The sequence below is a fragment of the Trichoplusia ni genome, chromosome 16, assembly GCF_003590095.1.
Source record: "Trichoplusia ni isolate ovarian cell line Hi5 chromosome 16, tn1, whole genome shotgun sequence".
Lineage (NCBI taxonomy): Eukaryota > Metazoa > Arthropoda > Insecta > Lepidoptera > Noctuidae > Trichoplusia > Trichoplusia ni.
Genome location: NC_039493.1, coordinates 3,729,857 through 3,747,881, shown reverse-complemented (window position 1 = coordinate 3,747,881; position 18,025 = coordinate 3,729,857). Strand labels below are relative to the sequence as shown.

The following is an 18,025-nucleotide window of genomic DNA, read 5'->3' as shown; positions in this document are numbered from 1 at the left end:
ATCTTGTTATCTGTGTTATTTTGCGTAAACACGGACTATTTACTTATTGGTCCTTTTTACTCGGCGTAAAATAAAAAACATCACTCACGGTCAAACTTTTGCATGTTATTAAAATAAAATAATTTTCGGTATCGTACAGAAAATAATAATTAAAATTAGTCTTCGAGGTTGTAGATTAGCACACTCAAAGTAAATAATGGTTCAAGGCGACCATAAATTTCTGATAAAATCTTCCTCGCGAGGAAAATTCTAAACAAAACAATAGCAAACAAACTTCACATTATGCAAGCACCGCACCCTCAACAAAAGGACCAGACCTAGATAACCCGACCATATTAAGTACGCTACTCAGTAAAGAAAAGTGTCAAGTGAGTCTGACGATTTAAATCGGTCGTGTTATAGTATTATCATTTGCAGTGAAAGTCGACGGTCGAAGGACGCGGCTCGAAGCGCCATCCAGTGCGTTGCCGGCGCTCGACCCGCGTGCACGTGTCGCGACAAACAAACGAACTCTTTTCGCGTGTGTTGTGCTACGATTACGATACTGAATGGAATACGACAAAAGTCAACTGATTTAAGTATGTCGGCTTTTTATTTTGTTATTATTATGTAATAATGTTGTTTTACTTGTTACCGAAGTTTTAGAGGTGTTGTGTTTTGAATTCAACGGTTGCCGTCGCGAATCTGTTTTGTTGGCGTTAATATGGCTTCAAGGCGTGCATACATTAGGCTTTCAAAGGCTTTTGGCAAGTTAATGTTTACCTTGACGGCCTACTTTAGCTAAACATTTTATCTAAGTATTTCATATCCATATCTTCATTTAATAATTTAGGAAGGTCGTTGCACAAGTCTGCACAACTGTTGATAATTATATTCGCTTATTATTTTGTTTGCATCCATTGTGTTTTTCATTACTTACAATAAAAGTCAAAATGAAACATCATTTTTCATTCTTTATTTCATAACGTAAAGAAGGTAAAAAGATTTTATTTAATGAAATCTCTAATCGCGGTTGATTTTAATCTAGATGATTTATCGTATATATACAATACAATAATAAGGAAACTTCAATGCTTATAAATATTCTAACCATTAAAATGGTTATTCTCATTTACCATTCATAACTTAATAGATTTTCACACTTTTTATACACAACGACCTAAGAGCATTAAATTCAATTACCAAAAGATTATAAATCATAGTTCAATATTTTTTGTTGGAAAACCACATAATATTATAAAACTATTTGTCTTTGAATCCGGAACTAATAAGGCAACATACATATGGACGTATAGTGATCAAAAACATTGCTATTTGCTATTAAATTGAAGGACACATTAATTTATTCTTATTAATTAATTACCATAGCTTTAAGCTGTTAAACGTCAATTACACCAAATCTGTATCGCCTTAATTAGAACTACATCATTGGCAACTGGAACGAGAGACATCGTAAATCGTAAATTATTTAACGTACAACTTTTAATTATTCAAGTTTGTGTAATTTTGTACTTAAATATTAAGAGACAAGATACGTTATGAAACTTTTAATTACTTGTAGTACAAAAGAACTGTACTCACTAAACACAGTTATATAATTAGCTTTAATTTATTCTTATAGTACATCTATTATACCTACCTATTTTAAAACTGGAGTACTTACCTATACTTGTGAAATTGTACAAGGAGTTACCTAATATGACGTGATATTTTGGTCAAGGGTACCTTAATGGGGTCAATGTCAATTGTCAAAGGGTTAAAACACTAACATAAATTACTTAACGCTAAAAATCTGTTATCAGTAATTACTAGAGACGAGATAAAAATGAATTAAGATAACAGCGATAAATATCGTGAAAAAAATATTGTTTGAAGTACAGTGGTCAGCGGAGTAAACACATATATTTACGAAATTCCACTTTATTGGCTTGTAATAAAGGTGTCGCTAATGATAAACGTGCCACAGCTTTGTGCACGCCTGTACCTATATAGTGTACATTTTTATTTTCGTCGCAAAGGACGTCGGAACTTGTTTACTACCTGAAAAGACAAGGGCGGTTATTTATTACCCTGTAAATCGATAAAATTGTAATTTAAGGCTTTCTGTAATTATTCGCGTTAGTTTTAAAACTTGCGTATAAAAGGACCAAATTTTTGATCTTTACGAAACTTGTTCAAGAATATGCGTAGTTGTAGAATAAGGAAAAATAATTATTGATTAACTTATTCCATAAATTATGGCTTTTATAAATTCGATAATGCGATTAATTAAATTTTGATAGAACCAGAAATATGTAATTAAAATTCTATAATTCGTTTCGCGTCAAGATTCTTTATAAGCAACTTTAATGACACATACCATTTAGACTATTTCTATATCATCGTCTATTTTATTAATTAAAAATTTCAAGCTTAGTTGCAATAAAAAAGTAGTAAAATATAAAGGTGTCACTTAACGAGGTGTAAAGTAAAACTGCAATCAAAAATAAAATGGACTTGTCTTAATAGATTTTTTTTGCGAAATTATTTATTAGAAACATCATATCAACGTGATAAAATGTAGCATAATGTTTATTGGGATACAAACTTACCTTAAGATACAAGATTTTGACAAAACAGAATTTTTTCGTCTGTTTGACCAGAGGCCTACCGCCTCTTGAAGTAAGGCTGTGGAAAAGAGACACCACTCGACGCTTTTCAGTGTGAACTGTCTTTCGTCTCGCTTCCACAATTTGTCTGTCCCATTAAAGAGGTGGTGGTAGGCCCCCAGGACTGGTCAGGAAAGGTCAATGTCAGTCATTAAAGAAACCTGTCCTTTGGTTGTAAATTACAGGTCGTTTTGGTCAACTTGGTCCTTATTTTCGGTAAAATTCCGCCCATAACCTTCAATTTTGCTCCGAAAATGTATTTTTAAGTATAATCCAGAATTGATTAATGGAAAGTTCCTTAGGGCCTAAAAAACGATCGACTTACATGATTAGCCGTTTTTATTACCACTTTTATAGTTTACCACACTTAAAAAAGATTAAAATTAATTGCACTTAACGAGTTTTACCCAATAAACCGACATTTTAACTAATCTCCTAAACGCATTCATATTTAACTCTCTAAATACCAGTAACAGATTTATCGTTACAAGTGAAAACTTAAATATAAAGATGTCAACTTTCTTTTACATAACAATAATATAACCGATAACCCATTTTGAGACCTGTTAACCCTAAAACTATATCCGATTTGTATAAAAACAAACCTACGAATGAATTATTCATGGGCCCTTCGGATCGAGATCAACTCTGCGACAACCCGACGAAATGAAAAAGGTGGTCATCTCTAGACAAGAGTGTCGGTTGTCGTGTATTCTCTAATCCGTCGGGTTGTCCTAAACTTGTTTAGTAACCGTGTTCTGGGATGTCACTGGTTAGGGTCATCTCGTCGATGTACGGCCGTCTTTGATTTCGGTTGATTGTATTTATTTATCGTCTCACTGGTTTCCCTTTTCGTTGTAAGTAGGGCTTAAGGTTATACCAAATAAGTTTAATAGAATTCTTTAGGATAGAGCTAAACCGCTTGTGTTAATTGAAATAAAATGTAGAAGAATTTAGGCGGAGTTAATACTATTTTTGTATGTAGCTTCGAAGATTATTTTAAATGCAATATTTTAAAAGATCCGTAGGTAGGTACACTTATTTAAACTAAAGCTTTGATCCTTTGTGCTTATTAGCTTAGTCTTAAGGCGTTAGAAATATGACTAACATTATCAAACACACGTTTATTCGATTAAATAAGCAATCGATTAGGTTCTAAATCATAGATACTATTATTTTTCTAATAAATTGAGTCTGGTCAACTATCAGCAATATCACATTAAAATAATGATAATTTATAGACCAATGCTTGCAAACACGTGTGGGTGCTAGCTCTATCCGTGATAAAATATGATAATCATGATAATACAATCATAAACATCATTAAATATTCCCAAATGGGTGTAACACGAAATAGTTCTTACTAGATTAAATAGATCGGAATAATATTATTAAACACACTGGTAACTAGATTAGACCAAGAGGTTGGAGCGATGTGAATCATTCGCAAAATGGCAACTGTTTTACTCATTGCAATAAATGTGTCTCGCTTCGTCAATGGTATTTAATCTTTGTTAAGTCTGCCTAGTAGATTAATCTTGAATTGATTTCCTTGATTTAAAGGAAAAATGCTTAGAAGGAAGTTTTTATAATTATTGTTGTATAAAAAGGAATTTATTAATTGAAGTTGTGGTTGCTAAAGTTAATATTTAATTTTACTCTTATAATATTTTGGTTTCAATAGACGCTACTACAGGTCTGTTTGACTCTAACGTTCATACAATTCGATTGGTTTCTAAGAATTTGGGATAGAGGTCTCGACTCGAAGGTCAAGTTCCTGCGAATATTGGAGCAATAGGACCAGTGTAGCATCTCAATGTTCTTATGTAAGATAGATCAATTCTCTTGTCACACGAGAATATTATACCTGTTGACTTTGCAAACGCTTTGAAACTTTAAGCATTAGGTACTTAGCTCTCAGAATTAATTCAGCGAGACGCGTAACTTAATAAGTTGTGTGGGCGCCGGATTAGCCAGTCTGTTACTATTTCTGCTCCATTGCAATATTTATATTCATGTTATTTCTGTGTACTGTACTACCAGACGCTGATATCTTTGCCTTTATCCGCGGACTGCCCACGAACGTAGGTTTCGAGTAGCTTATTAGGTCTATGTTTGCATTTTTATAGGATTGTGTTGTTTGTAAATGATAAGATACGGAAAATAAACATTAGATTTACTTACAATCCCATAGGTAAGTCATCCATTCAATCCATTTATTTGTACCAAATATGAGTGTATGAACTTTTTCAGTTTTGATATTAATATGTGTAAGTGTATAAATGTATTTTAAACACGTTTCATCTTGTAAACCAGACAGCTGGCAAACAAAGATATATTTCTAAAACAATTCTTACGAGTCATAACTTCATTAAGTAATTTCAAAATAAATAATTACATTATCTATCTCAAACCTGGCGCTAAGTCTCATTTTAATAATAAACCACATTTACCTGTAAACACTACGAAACTGTATCAGTTACATAATTACGCCCAGTTGATAACGTTATCAGGTAATATGTAAATTGTTCCTCATATCTCGCTTTATCAAATTTGCTACATCTTTACAACACATTAGTTAGTTTATCAGTGCAAGTGGCTGGGACAACGACTCCAAAACAATACCAATGTACAATGCATTTTGGAGTGTTACGAATACAAGATGGCGGACTGTGTCAACGATTCGGTTGTGAGTACTTGTGTTTGTAATTCTTAAATCATTTCCGCCTTTAATTGAAAGAAATAATTATTTGTTTATCGTTAATTATTATCTACTTCATGACTTTTCCATTTAGAAAAAATAAGACAATCTTTACGCTGGTCTTTTGACTCTTGTTTTGGTCCTTTAAGTCGCACAAAGTTTCAAATCGTTGTTTTCATACTTATCGTGCTATTATCGTTATAAAGCATCATATAATTAAATATATTCGTCCTCAAACAATCTAAAACAGTTTTACCACGAGTCGTTGTTTTGAACGTCTACCTAGTTAAAATTCCGAACGGATTTAGAATATATGGAAAGCCGGAAAATGCACGTAAGATCACTAAAACTAAAAAAAGTCGGACGATTTCGGTCGCGAAGTCACTTCCTCGTCGTGAAATAGATCAAAGATGAACTCACCCGGGAGATTAATTTTCACCATAATTATGCTTAATAACTATGTAATAACTGCACCTATTCACGTTGTGTGTCGTAACAGAGTGGCGCCATAATAAGTTGCTTTATAGCTTGTTGTTATACCCCATCTTTGATGTGCCTCTAATTTTTTATAGTCTTCGGTAGCATTTTTCTAGAGGATCGATTTCAGTGGTCGCATTTTACAATAAACTCAAATGATTTATTACACAGCTTCTAGGAATATTCACTAAGAATGAGACGTTGATTAATTCTGTTTGCTTGGTGAACATTTTTTTTCTATAATATCAACTGCCAGTCAGTCGTGTTTGAATTTAATTTGAACAATGCCGTGTAACAGAAAACGATGTAAAAAAACAAAAAACGATTGAAACTTTTTTCAACCAAAAAAGTAAAAAGGTATGGTATTTGATATATTTATAAATACAATATTAACAGTTTTACGACTCAAGTGTCTAATTAATCCACCTAATTCTGTTCTCGTCACGAGTTCACCCAATTTCGCGGCATAACTGTTTCTATTTTGACATGGCGGTGTGTCACTCGTTTCCTGGATTCAAAATGGCCGCGGTTCGACTGTCACTGACAATTAACAACCGATTTTAATCTCTAGCCCGTTATCGTAGGACGCTGTTCGAATAAAAATGCTTTAGGAATGAATTTTAAGTATAATTTAACTGTCTGACTGCGGATGGAGGTTAAAAATAAATTATGAAGGAGCTGAGTTGTCTCGGGAGTCGTATGATGGCATGCATATTGCATTGCATTTTGGGTTTTTATAATTCAGTGTTTTATATGCGAGAGCGTCTGTTTAGGATGTGTTGGAAATATTATATTTTTGATACCTACGCGATTACGTGACAGTATGTCATAACAAAGTAAGATCTCAGTTACATCCTAAATTCCTAACCACAAAATTGACTAACAAGCAATGATCGCTTTACCAGTAGAAAAAAGTTATACCTAAATATCCCAAAATATTAGCTAAATTACTACCGAACATCCGCGATAAACCCTTTTTATTACCCAAAGCATCCTTTAACGAAACTATTATAACATATTATTAAACTACTAATGATATTTAAACACCTGAAAATACCACATTTATTTTGGTTTTTATCTATTTGAGAATAAGGTGTAATTTCCTGTAATTTAAGCTTATGTCATTGGCATTTGTTAGCGGCAAAGTTTGACACCTGACGTGAATAAATAATGCTGTTTTTGAATGATGGCTGACGTATTGATGTAATGGAACGGACGCATTGTTTGGTATAGGCCCGGAGACTGGACAAAGAAATAGTATATCGAAATGAAACAATAAAAAATTTAAACACTTTCAAATTTGTATTAGTATTCATGGCGATTTTGTTAACAATTTTTTTCCCAATCAATAAATCAGTACACTTTTGCCAGAGGATTTAATGTTAGGACTAGCCGGAAATCATACAATTTATTTCATATAATTAGTCTCATCAACCCTGGTATCCGTTGAAACAAAAACAATTGCACGAAATATAGGTCACCAAACACCTGCTGCTATAAAATAAAACTGTTGATTCATATCCTGTAAATAATTGAGACTGACTCAATCATATAAACACAATACAATGTTTACCAAACATGCTCATGAAACAAAATACGTCTGAAAATGTTTAGTAATTCATGAAGAAACTGACTGTTACTAACTGAAACAATTTTTGTTATCTCGAATACTACATAATTAAATAATCTTTAACCTTTAGCAATTTGTAAAACGGAATCCTAATTTGGCCAGCCAGAGGTGGAAAAAAAGCATCAAATCTGAAAAATCTGCGGCGGGCAACCTTGACTATAAAATGAAATACTGACGATACTGAGATATTTACTTATATCTGTTTGAAGGATTTGGGGGAAGCCTTTGCCCAGCAGTGGGAAACAGTGGGCTAGAGAAAAAAAAAACTGTTTACTGTGCAAAGTGTAAAGGAAGGACCAACCTTGATTACCAAACTGTCAGGCCTATAATTTAATCTCACTAATACTGTAGAGGCGAAAGTTTGTGTGTTTATGACACACGAACGGCTTGTACCATTTTAATGAAAACTGTTAAAAAAATTCTTTCATAAAAATCGCAGACCACATCTTTTAATTTAAAAGATAGATTTATATAAAGATACTATGACATGATCATCCTACTACTATTATAAAGGCGAAAGTTTGTAAGTATGGATGTATGGATGTTTGTTACTCTTTCACGTAAAAACTACTGAATGGATTTGAATGAAACTTTACCACAATATAGCTTATACATCAGAATAACACATAGGCTACAATTTTTGAGGTTTCTAATATGAGGTCGTAAAAAAACACATTTTTTGCGCTTACATTGCAAACGCTGACTGAATCCTACAAGATAGTAGGCAGATAGATAGATGGAAGGCAGGTTTAAATTATAACTTATATCTTCTAACCACGCGGACGAAGTCGCGGGCAACAGCTAGTAAGAAATAAAAAGAATCCGGAAATAAAGAATTTATCCACATGCGATTTCCGCAACATTTAGCACGCTAGCTCCTGGCCTACATCGTGGAAGAGCCTTAAACAATGCGTTGTCAGTACGTTGAAGTATTTGATTGATGTTTCGGCTCCAACAGAGAGACAGGTTGTGTTACATTTTGATGAGTTTCCTGATAAATATTTATCGAATTCGCAGCGATCAATGTCTTAAGACAGGATTAAAAAAAACTGAACTTTAAGATCGAGATTGATGTATTGAAGATTGTTAGCTATCTGTCTGTTTGGACTTATTTTCGACTAGGTATACGGCTATCAATTAATACTGAGCACAACAGACTGTTTTTGTTTAAATTAACAACTACTCGCGGTGCTTAACGCATCAAAGCCAGCAATTGAAGATATATCAGTTACTGGTAGCAGTGGTAACTAACTAACTTTGCTGCTAAAATGTCTTCCAAAAACACAGACGAAAAAAGTAGTATTCTCATTTTGGGGTCCATTCCCAAAGGATAGAATTAACGTAACCCTACTAATGAGGTACCGCTGCCTATCCATCCAAAAATTATTTGTCCTATAAACCGTGTTAGCTGGGCAGTTGAAATTTTGCACAGAAGACATTGCTATAACTACACATATCTATAAAAAAAGATCGAGCTTCAGCAACGGATTTTACTGCAAGTTTTTTAGCCTATTCGAACAGAATCCTCAGTGTCGCGAGTTTGTGCCTCAATTTATTTATCCAAAGTAATAATTTGAGTAAAATCACTTGTAATTCAATAATATAATCACGTAGAGCACTTGTACCCACCATGTTTCTTTCCGAAACACCTGAAACAGTGAAAGTGTCCCAAGTTTACAACCAACTTCACTTTCGTTGTTCACAATGGAAATAAATTGAATAAGTAATGAGTCGCGGTTTTCCGGAACACATCACTGTAGGCGCAAAAAACTTAATTTAGTATACAAATACTTGTAGATAATTCGCTATTGTTAGCATGATTAGGAGACGGTTGCCGGTCGGGAATGTTGGATCTGATGAGGTAAAGTCGGGTAGAATTATGACTTAGTATTTTTAGAGAGAGGCTTTTATCCAGCAGTGGGTTCTACATGGTATAATGTTGATCTAGAAGTAATAAATATAGTAAGGGTTCGCTTCAAGAGTATTTTGAACTGCTTAATGATTTGATAGTCTAAAACAATCAAGTGTGTCATGTCCGCAATAATTAAAATATGTAGTTCAAAACTTTTCTTTTATTTCAATAATCTTTCGTAGCACAGATAGAAAAAAAAACAATTTTGATGGCACAAAGATCCTTCAACTAGCGCAAGTCATATACCAAAAAAACTTCTGTTATACAAGTTTCCATCATCTCAAAAGCCAGGACCAGTCTACAAACAGCATTATCTAATGTGTCCCTTTTAAAACATATTGCCAGCTAATAAAACCGTATTCCTCCACCACGTTTAGTTACAGGAATCCCGCCTCTATCCCATTAGAAATAGGTTCTAGAATTGCGTGCGGAGTACCAGCGTTCGTATATGGTGATCGGCCATGAGTCCGCCTGTGACTAATACGCGAGGTTTTGCTTCGACCTTACTTCGCTATTCTGCTTTGTCGATGTAAAGTAAATTGTGTTATATTATTGTGTTTATTGGCATCCCTTCAACGGGTACCAGAACTGTAAGCACGATTGTCCTTTATCTTAAGACATTGATGACTTCTTCTTTTTTTTAAAGGGCGCTAAAATTAATGTGAAACAGATGGACTTAAATAGTGTCGTTTTTTAAACCCAGTAATCGCAGTCGACGTCAAAAACAATACAAAAATATTGATTGTTATTTGATCCAGAATTTTAGTAAAAACGGCTAGTTCTATTGTAGGAACGATTCAAAATAAAATAACTATCTAAGCAGATAAACAGCAGGATAAAACGTCTGCTGTGCTGACATGCAATTATTCGTCTGCTTATAATAATGAAATTTATTTACGAAAATGTAAAAAGAAATTTATTGCTTATTTTAAGTAAAACATTAATATAAAACAAAAAAGTATGTAGTAAAAAAAATGTACACTTCAATGATACAAAATCTTCCGGAAAAATAATTAAATAGTTTTAACCGCTACCAAACCCATAGTTTATCTTGGACACTATTTGCTTCTTAATACCAACAAATAGAATGTAATTCACAAGTTCCTTTAGTTTCCAGTAAACTGAGTATCGGCCTTGAATCTTAAACCTCATAATAATACCATGATCGATACTATGATTGATAGGTACGCTGTAATTGGCATAAGGCTGCTATTATATCATATGATATCTCTATCTGTATGCCTAGTTGTGTCTTGAGAGGTAATCTAGTAAAACTCATAAATTAATACTTATGGCTACGAATTATTTGTGGAAGTTTTCGGACTTATTTATTGATTTTTTGCAAATGTTTCTAGGATAGGTTGTACACGACAAGTGCTACCAGTATTGACTGGATTCCGTTAAAAATCTACTTAAAAAAAGTTGGTCTTTGAGCACTTTTCAGTAGATGTGTCCGTCCAATTTTTATTTTTATAATTGTCTGATTTTTAAGGCGGTCTTGCATTTTAAAATTCCGAAGTGATTTATGAGTATGACATATGGCCCTTTTTGTTGTATATAATTGTCGGGTATTCGGAACTTTGTGTTTCCTACTATCCGAAATTCTGTAGTTCAGAATCTTTGTTATATCGATCTCTACCTGCCATAACCATACAGTATTTTTAATACAAAAAAGTCCAAACATTAATTTGACCGAGAAGCGCAAATTATCCGATCAGCTAAACCGATTCAAAACTAATATATTACACAAAAAGATTTATATTCACAAAATAAATCAAAACAAAATTGAGTTACGTCGTACTTAAAATTAGACAAGTTAGTTTTGATCTTTTATTAACTAAAAGTGTCGGCAAAATAATGAATGGTGTGATAATAATGTATGTGAGTAATAAAACATTAGTTATACATACATAACCGAAATTGTATAATAGCATATCATATAGAGAACATGTGTATTATTTATAGTTGTTTTTGAGCAAGTTTTTTTTAATAATTTATTCGTTGTTTTGTTTTGTTTGTTGTTTGGATTTTAATCTTGAATGTCCAGTTGGGGTACAATGAGTTTTTCGAAGTTGTGTTGTGATGGCACCGAGGCGTACTGGATTCTCTCTCCCAGTATTTCAGTCTTCAATTGCTTTAGTGAATGAATTTAATCCTAAAAAGGCATCCCAGTGGCACTAGTAGAATAACAGACTTTCTGATAAAAAATGATCTCTTTTTCTCGCTTCCAAAGGCGACAGTTCTTTTTTAGGAGATTCTGGTTTCAGCTTGGAGAAAAATCTTAATTTTCGGGGTTTATCCCATTTTACTGCAAAAAAATATTATTGCGTAAAACACGGCATCCAAAACACCTCGTTATCTTAATTTTTCTATTCGTTCTCTATCCACTTGGCGTCTTTTTTCGCATAGCTCTCGAATCTTCTATCATTAGTAAGTCATCAAAGAATAACATCATGTTCAAACCGTTTTTCCTCCATTAATATGGAAATCACCACAGGCGCCATTTAATTCACCAGTTAAAAGTTATAGAGGCCTATTAACACAAAAATCTATCGTTAATCATAGTAAACACTTTCCTTCATTCTGTTTATCAAGTGGAGTTTTCTCTTCGTTTATATGGTAATTTTTATGGTAAACATAGTTTTATGGTAAGCTAACGAGAGGTCAAATGAGTGGAAGTGTTTGTTGAGGCTTTATTTGTCGTAAGCAGGGCGCTAAGTATGATATGTCATCTGTAGAAAACTTTGTTTTTCTCATCGGAACTAGTGCTTTTTTTAGTTACGGTATAACGGAATCGGAATTTACTTTACTACATTGAATTAAACCACTAATTCAATGTAGTAAAGTAAATTCCGATTTTCATCCGTTTCAATGACGGTTTCACAAAATATTGCACTTGGAGTAGGTATGTTAAAAATCTACTTCAGGCACTTAAAAATGTTTACATTATTGACTCTATTTGCGTGGTCCCAAATTTCATTTCTAACTAGAAGACAAGCATTTCCGTTTATTTTTCGTAAAAATAACCAGAATGTAAACATATCAAGCAAAACGAAAACACGTAAACCAACATCTAATCAGAGATCTCGTCAACCTGTTCCGTGCCCCTTATCAGAACCAGCTCAAGTCATCATTCAACTGTTAAAAAGAGACAGCACTATACATCTGTATAGCCCTATCCCTGTCCCTCTTGCACTTAACACTAAAACGCAATACCGTGTCAGGTGGTTTAGTTACTTGGTAGCATACCAAGGTTACGCGTGGGATATCCCACCCACTAGATATGAGTACGGTGCTCCAAATAATAGAAATAGCATAGCGAATTTCGACCTTAACGCTACGGAATAAGAGTTATTTATGTCAGTTTTGTTTGTTCTTGGTTTACTGTATATAACTTTCCGGTTAGCATTTTGTTTGAACGAAATATGGATTATTTACTTGGCTTAGTGACCTGGTCGATTTTGGATTGTAGTGGGTAAAAGGTTTAGCGCGTTTGACCCTGAAGGTTGATGAGTATGAGAGATAATCTCGATACCGTTATTAAGCTGATTTCAACCTACTGTGGATAATGTGTGAAAAGCTTTGTAAATAAGCTTGAACAAATTGCCTTTATTCGCTTCTGTGCGGTGACTGTTATATTTAAAGAATTACTCTTCAATAAATATGCCTCTACTATGTTGCGGCTTATCCCTTTCTCGTCGTGTTGCTACGTTTCGACTTTCGGCCTATAGACGATACAGGCCGAAATATCGTCAATTCAATCTATAAAGCAAAATATGGAACGAAGTAAAGAAAGCAAATGTTTTTTTAATATTACTTGAGATCAAATATATTTTGTCGTGTCTTACTAAAATTATTTAAAAATTACTTAGCCTATAATAATGTTAAAAAGCTAAAGAGTTTGTTTGTATGTATGTTTGCACGCACCAAATTATGTCTAGCTTATATCATCCACAACCACACGAAGCTTGCCACCAGACGAAGTTACGTTCATCAGCTAGTATACATAAGTCTGATAAAAGCACTAGCATAAATTCGACGTCTGCAACAATTTAAGATTCCTCTCACAGACTATAGATAAAAAAAAACAATCGAGGAATAATTTTAACGAAGCGTTCGTTATCTGTGCATTAGCCACAGATAATATAAGGGCTAGCCTTTGTGGTAGCCCGCTCTTGGAACCGGCTATTTATAGCCGGGGCCTGATAAGCGTTGTCTAAGTCAGTGCTTTTAGACTGTATCTGAGAACAATGCATGTTTAGTTAATCTAAGTAGATAAATTAGGTGATTTGATTTATAATTAGAGGTACCTGCTAGACAATTTGAAGTTTTCTTGAAACTAGTAACTGGATACTACTAAGGATAGCAGTTTTTTATTTGAAATGAAACTACTTTTACGGATTTTTTCGCGGTTTAATTTTAGATTTTAGTTCACGGTACCTGCAAAGGTTTCGTAACGTCGGGAACTAAAATCTAAAATTAAACCGCGAAAAAATCCGTAAAAGTAGTTTCATTTCAATGTCTAACATTCGCGTAAACCTAAGAAACCACTAGTTTTTTATTTGATTGAAGTTTTAGGTTTAGCTTGATCCTGATAGAAAAAATATATTTGTAATCACAAAAAAAAGGAATTAAACTGTTATTTTGGACTAAGAATATTTTTGAATGTAACTGCTTGGAAATTAGTTACAAAAGGATTAACATAACTCATCAACATTATTACTCTCACTTAAATTAAGCCTACAAAACAAAACATTTTTTGTCTATTCAAATTCAGAAACAAAATTCAACAAACTAAACGACTGACTCATCAATCAAAATTACCGCCAAAAAAAACAACCTCTAAACCTGCCTCCAATTCCAAACGACTGGAAACCGCGATAGATAATGACTGACAAACAAAAGCCGGAGCCACTCTCGCCCCGCTTACAACCGCTTGACCTAGAGATTACACGATTAGTGTGTTTGAACTGAACTGCCCAGTTAATGTTAACTAACTGACCGGTGCCTGAATGGGTTATAAGTGTTTGTTCACCTAGACATGTGCAAAATTCTCTTGATATGCAGGGATTTAGTTATAATGACCCTTTCTGGTATGGCTGATAAGCTAATGAGTTACTTGACTTATGAATCGAGAAGATGGTGTACGAATTTGACTTATGACCTCCTTGGTCGAAGCGGAGGAGTTTGCTTATCTAATGTTTAAACTTCAGAAAACCTGTGACTAAGAGTTGTGTACATGGCCGGTTTTTGTGTCATCAGGCATAATACAAAGACAGGAACACGTGGCGAACCATAATTAAGGAGAGGAATACTCCATAGGCACCATGTTCCGCCTAACTTTCGTAGCTAAGGGTAATAGAAGCAAGACAGCGCCTTATTTTGCACGTATGGGTATCTCGCTTCCACACTGACAACAGTTAGGTACAGTTTATATTTTGAAACAAGTACTGATCAAACCTAGCTATTTCTGAGGGTCTGCTGACTATCCCAGCCACCAGCCGTTATAGCTAGACCGTAGTATCTTTTAAAGAAGATATTTCTGAAGCCATAGTTTGGGAATGTACTCAAAAATGTGTTTTTACCTATTAGATTTGTTTTTCTTTCGCCTATCTATACGAAACCCTTAGTGTCACGAATCCGACTTGTAATTGATCTGATTTTTAGAATACACTAGGTGTTGCCCGTGACTTCGTCCCCGTGGGTAGAAGATATAAGTTATGATTTAGGTATACTTGCCCGGTTTTTTTCACATTTTCCATTGTATCTTAGCTCCTATTAGTCGCATCGTGATGGCTTATAGCCTAAAGCCTTCCTCGATGAATGGTCTATTCAACACAAAAAGAATTTTTCAATTTGGACCAGTAGTTCCTGAGATTAGCGCGTTCAAACAAACAAACTCTTCAGCTTTATATATTAGTATAGATTTTCTAATTATTGTTTTCTCTTGTTCCAGGTTTACAGAAACTTATGTCCAGTGACATTTCGTGTGGAGTGCGACGTGGCAGTGATGCCGTGAATATGTACTAACAATATCGAAATACTTACTAATTATTATTGTATTAATGAGTGATAGTGTGTGTTGTGTTATGTGTTCATTTGTAACGGATGACCTTGTGTTGGTGAGTACATTATGCTAATAATTCAGGATTAATTGTACTTTTTAGTGTTGTACTTTTTTTAGCTCTTTTTACTGTCCCAGGCAAAGGCCTCGCTTGGATTTTCTACTCTGCACGGTCTATTGGTTTTCCATCAATTTTTTCAGTATTGTATCACTCAACTAAAAAAATATATGAAGTTACCTTCTTAAACATTAGAAGTAGGTACCTATAGTTTGATGTAGCATTCAAATTGCATTGCACTTGAAAGAATGCTACTATTATGCCTTATGTAACGAATATTACTACACCAATTTCAAGTACCATCACCAGAAGATTTTCAAAATTGAGTTCGCTGTACTTCAACGACTCACATAACCATTCAAGCATCATACTTAAAAGGGCTTTCATAATTCTGTAGGGTTTAGGAAAATCCTATACGTAACTTTACCATTACAATTTTGACTTGAGGGCCCACCATCACCTTTCAAAGAAACATTGCAGTTGTGAGAGCGCGACAGCACTATCCACGATGTAGAGCGCCGTCTCTCTTTCACACTGCAATAATATTACTCGACGGATGATGGTAGGTATGTCTCATAGTTAGAAGCCCTTCATAACTGTGTCAATAGAAAACAGTTCTTATGTAGGTCAATTCAAAGCTTATGTTTGAAACGTGGGTGTTTGTGATGTTTACGTCAATTCCAATGTGATTATGGTAGTATAATAATATGCTATCTATTGACGAATTTATTGGCAAAGTATAAGAAACCTTGACAATAGGTATACTTCTTACTCCGTCGATTTACTGCTTTTGATTATTAACGATGCGGGGTCCCAGACAGTAAATCGTTTTGTTTGGGACACACCGAGCTTAAGTGCTAGATAGATTTTGTTGGTTATCATTGCTGATTCAGGTTTATAGGAGTTGCAATGATCAGGGCATGCATCTCGAGCTTGTTATACCTAATGTACTTACAAATATTGGGTTAACTATTAAATGATGTAACGGTTTACCCACGCGTATTTATCGGGGTAGCCCGACTAGTTTCGGACCCAACCGGAGTCCTTAATCAGTTACATCATTTAATAATTAATCATTCTCACGACAGTTACTATCAAAATTGGGTTAACTATAAGTAGGAATTATCGTCTCCAGCGTTCACAAAATAGTTATGTCAAGGTGATGATGGGGCATACCACGTGCAGAACAAATGATTTCTTTCTTTTTCATTTCATTTCATTACTAGTCATAGTGGAGAACATTTAATTCTAATTTGCAGTAGACAGCCAGCCTATTATAATAACAGCATAATTGTGACCGTCGCCTCTTTACAATCAATTACACGTCGCTTCGATTGATTGGAATTGCACAATTGGAGTCGGTTAGCACGCTGATCGGATAGTATGGTCCAAGATTCAACATTTTAGAGGAGTAGAAAAAAAACTTATTTATAGTGACTAAACAAATGTTTTACAAAAAAATTGTGTCTTTGATAGTTTAAATAGGGTTGTGGTTATAGGGAAGTACTTTCGAATAAAGTTTTCCCCTAAATCCTGTTTGAGAGACTTTGTTTAGATGGTATTTTATTTTAAGGAATACTAAGAATATATTGCACGCGACTTATCGCAATCGTTTTTAATTAGTTTCGAAGGATTCCACTACTGGGATAAGGGATTCCCCTTCTGCTTCCAAGCTACTCTATAGTTTGCATTCAAAACGAAAAAGAACTTTGCGTAACATTAATTTGTCAAAAAGATCTTGCCTCTCCCTCTCCTGACTTGGGCCACACAGCAAGTTAGTGTTAAACAAATTGGCAACGAGTGAAGTAATGCGTAGAATCAAACTAATTGACTTATTGCTTTCAGTTCAGTGACGCAGGTAATTGGGCAGAAGGTCCACTGCGTACAAAGTTGTTTGGCGAGATTCTTGTGCTCAATAACGCTAGTTTATTTCCTATTTGTATTTGTATTAGGAGAACGACATCAATTAGATTGGTTATCTTTGGGATTTACAATATCTTTTATTTTAAAATTATAATATTGCTATGATAATGGATAGTGTCCATTTTACAAACTCTTTAAGCATGTAACACTACGATTTTGATAAATTCAACGACGCCTCATACATACATCAAAAAAATGTCCTCAAGTTTGGACTGCGAGACGCGAAAAAGACACATACCCTGTAAATTACATTACAATGGGAAATTTTGTTTCGAAAAAGAGTAGTTTATCACTTAACCTTCTGATGTACCTGTTCGAGCCTACATTTAGTGACAGTGACATTGGCGCCTCTTCGTAATAGAGATTGAGAGACTCGTGTTAAGAAGCATTCAATGTCACTTAGTACATGTCTAGTATCTGTCACACAAATAATAGGAAGCATGAGATGTTTATTCAGGTATTAAATAGGTTTTAATTTATTAGGCTAGTTGGAAAATTTACTTATTTACTTATTAGGATTTTTTGTTATCGATTATGGTTGTTTTTTCTGAACTTATACTCTCCCTCTTCGGATTGCCGCCGTGGTCAGTATAGGAAGCGATGGTAATCTAA

At 34.2% G+C, this 18,025-nt stretch overlaps 1 protein-coding gene across 1 annotated transcript in view; it reads left to right on the top strand.

Moving 5' to 3' along the window:
• Nucleotides 1-444: 444 nt before the first annotated feature.
• Nucleotides 445-18,025, top strand: part of LOC113502070 (inverted formin-2) — a 123,670-nt gene continuing 106,089 nt past the window's right edge. Inside the window, exons 1-2 of the mRNA XM_026883451.1 lie at nt 445-578; nt 15,325-15,490. The gene's annotated coding sequence lies outside the window, so the exon portion shown is untranslated. The remainder of the gene's footprint in view (nt 579-15,324; nt 15,491-18,025) is intronic.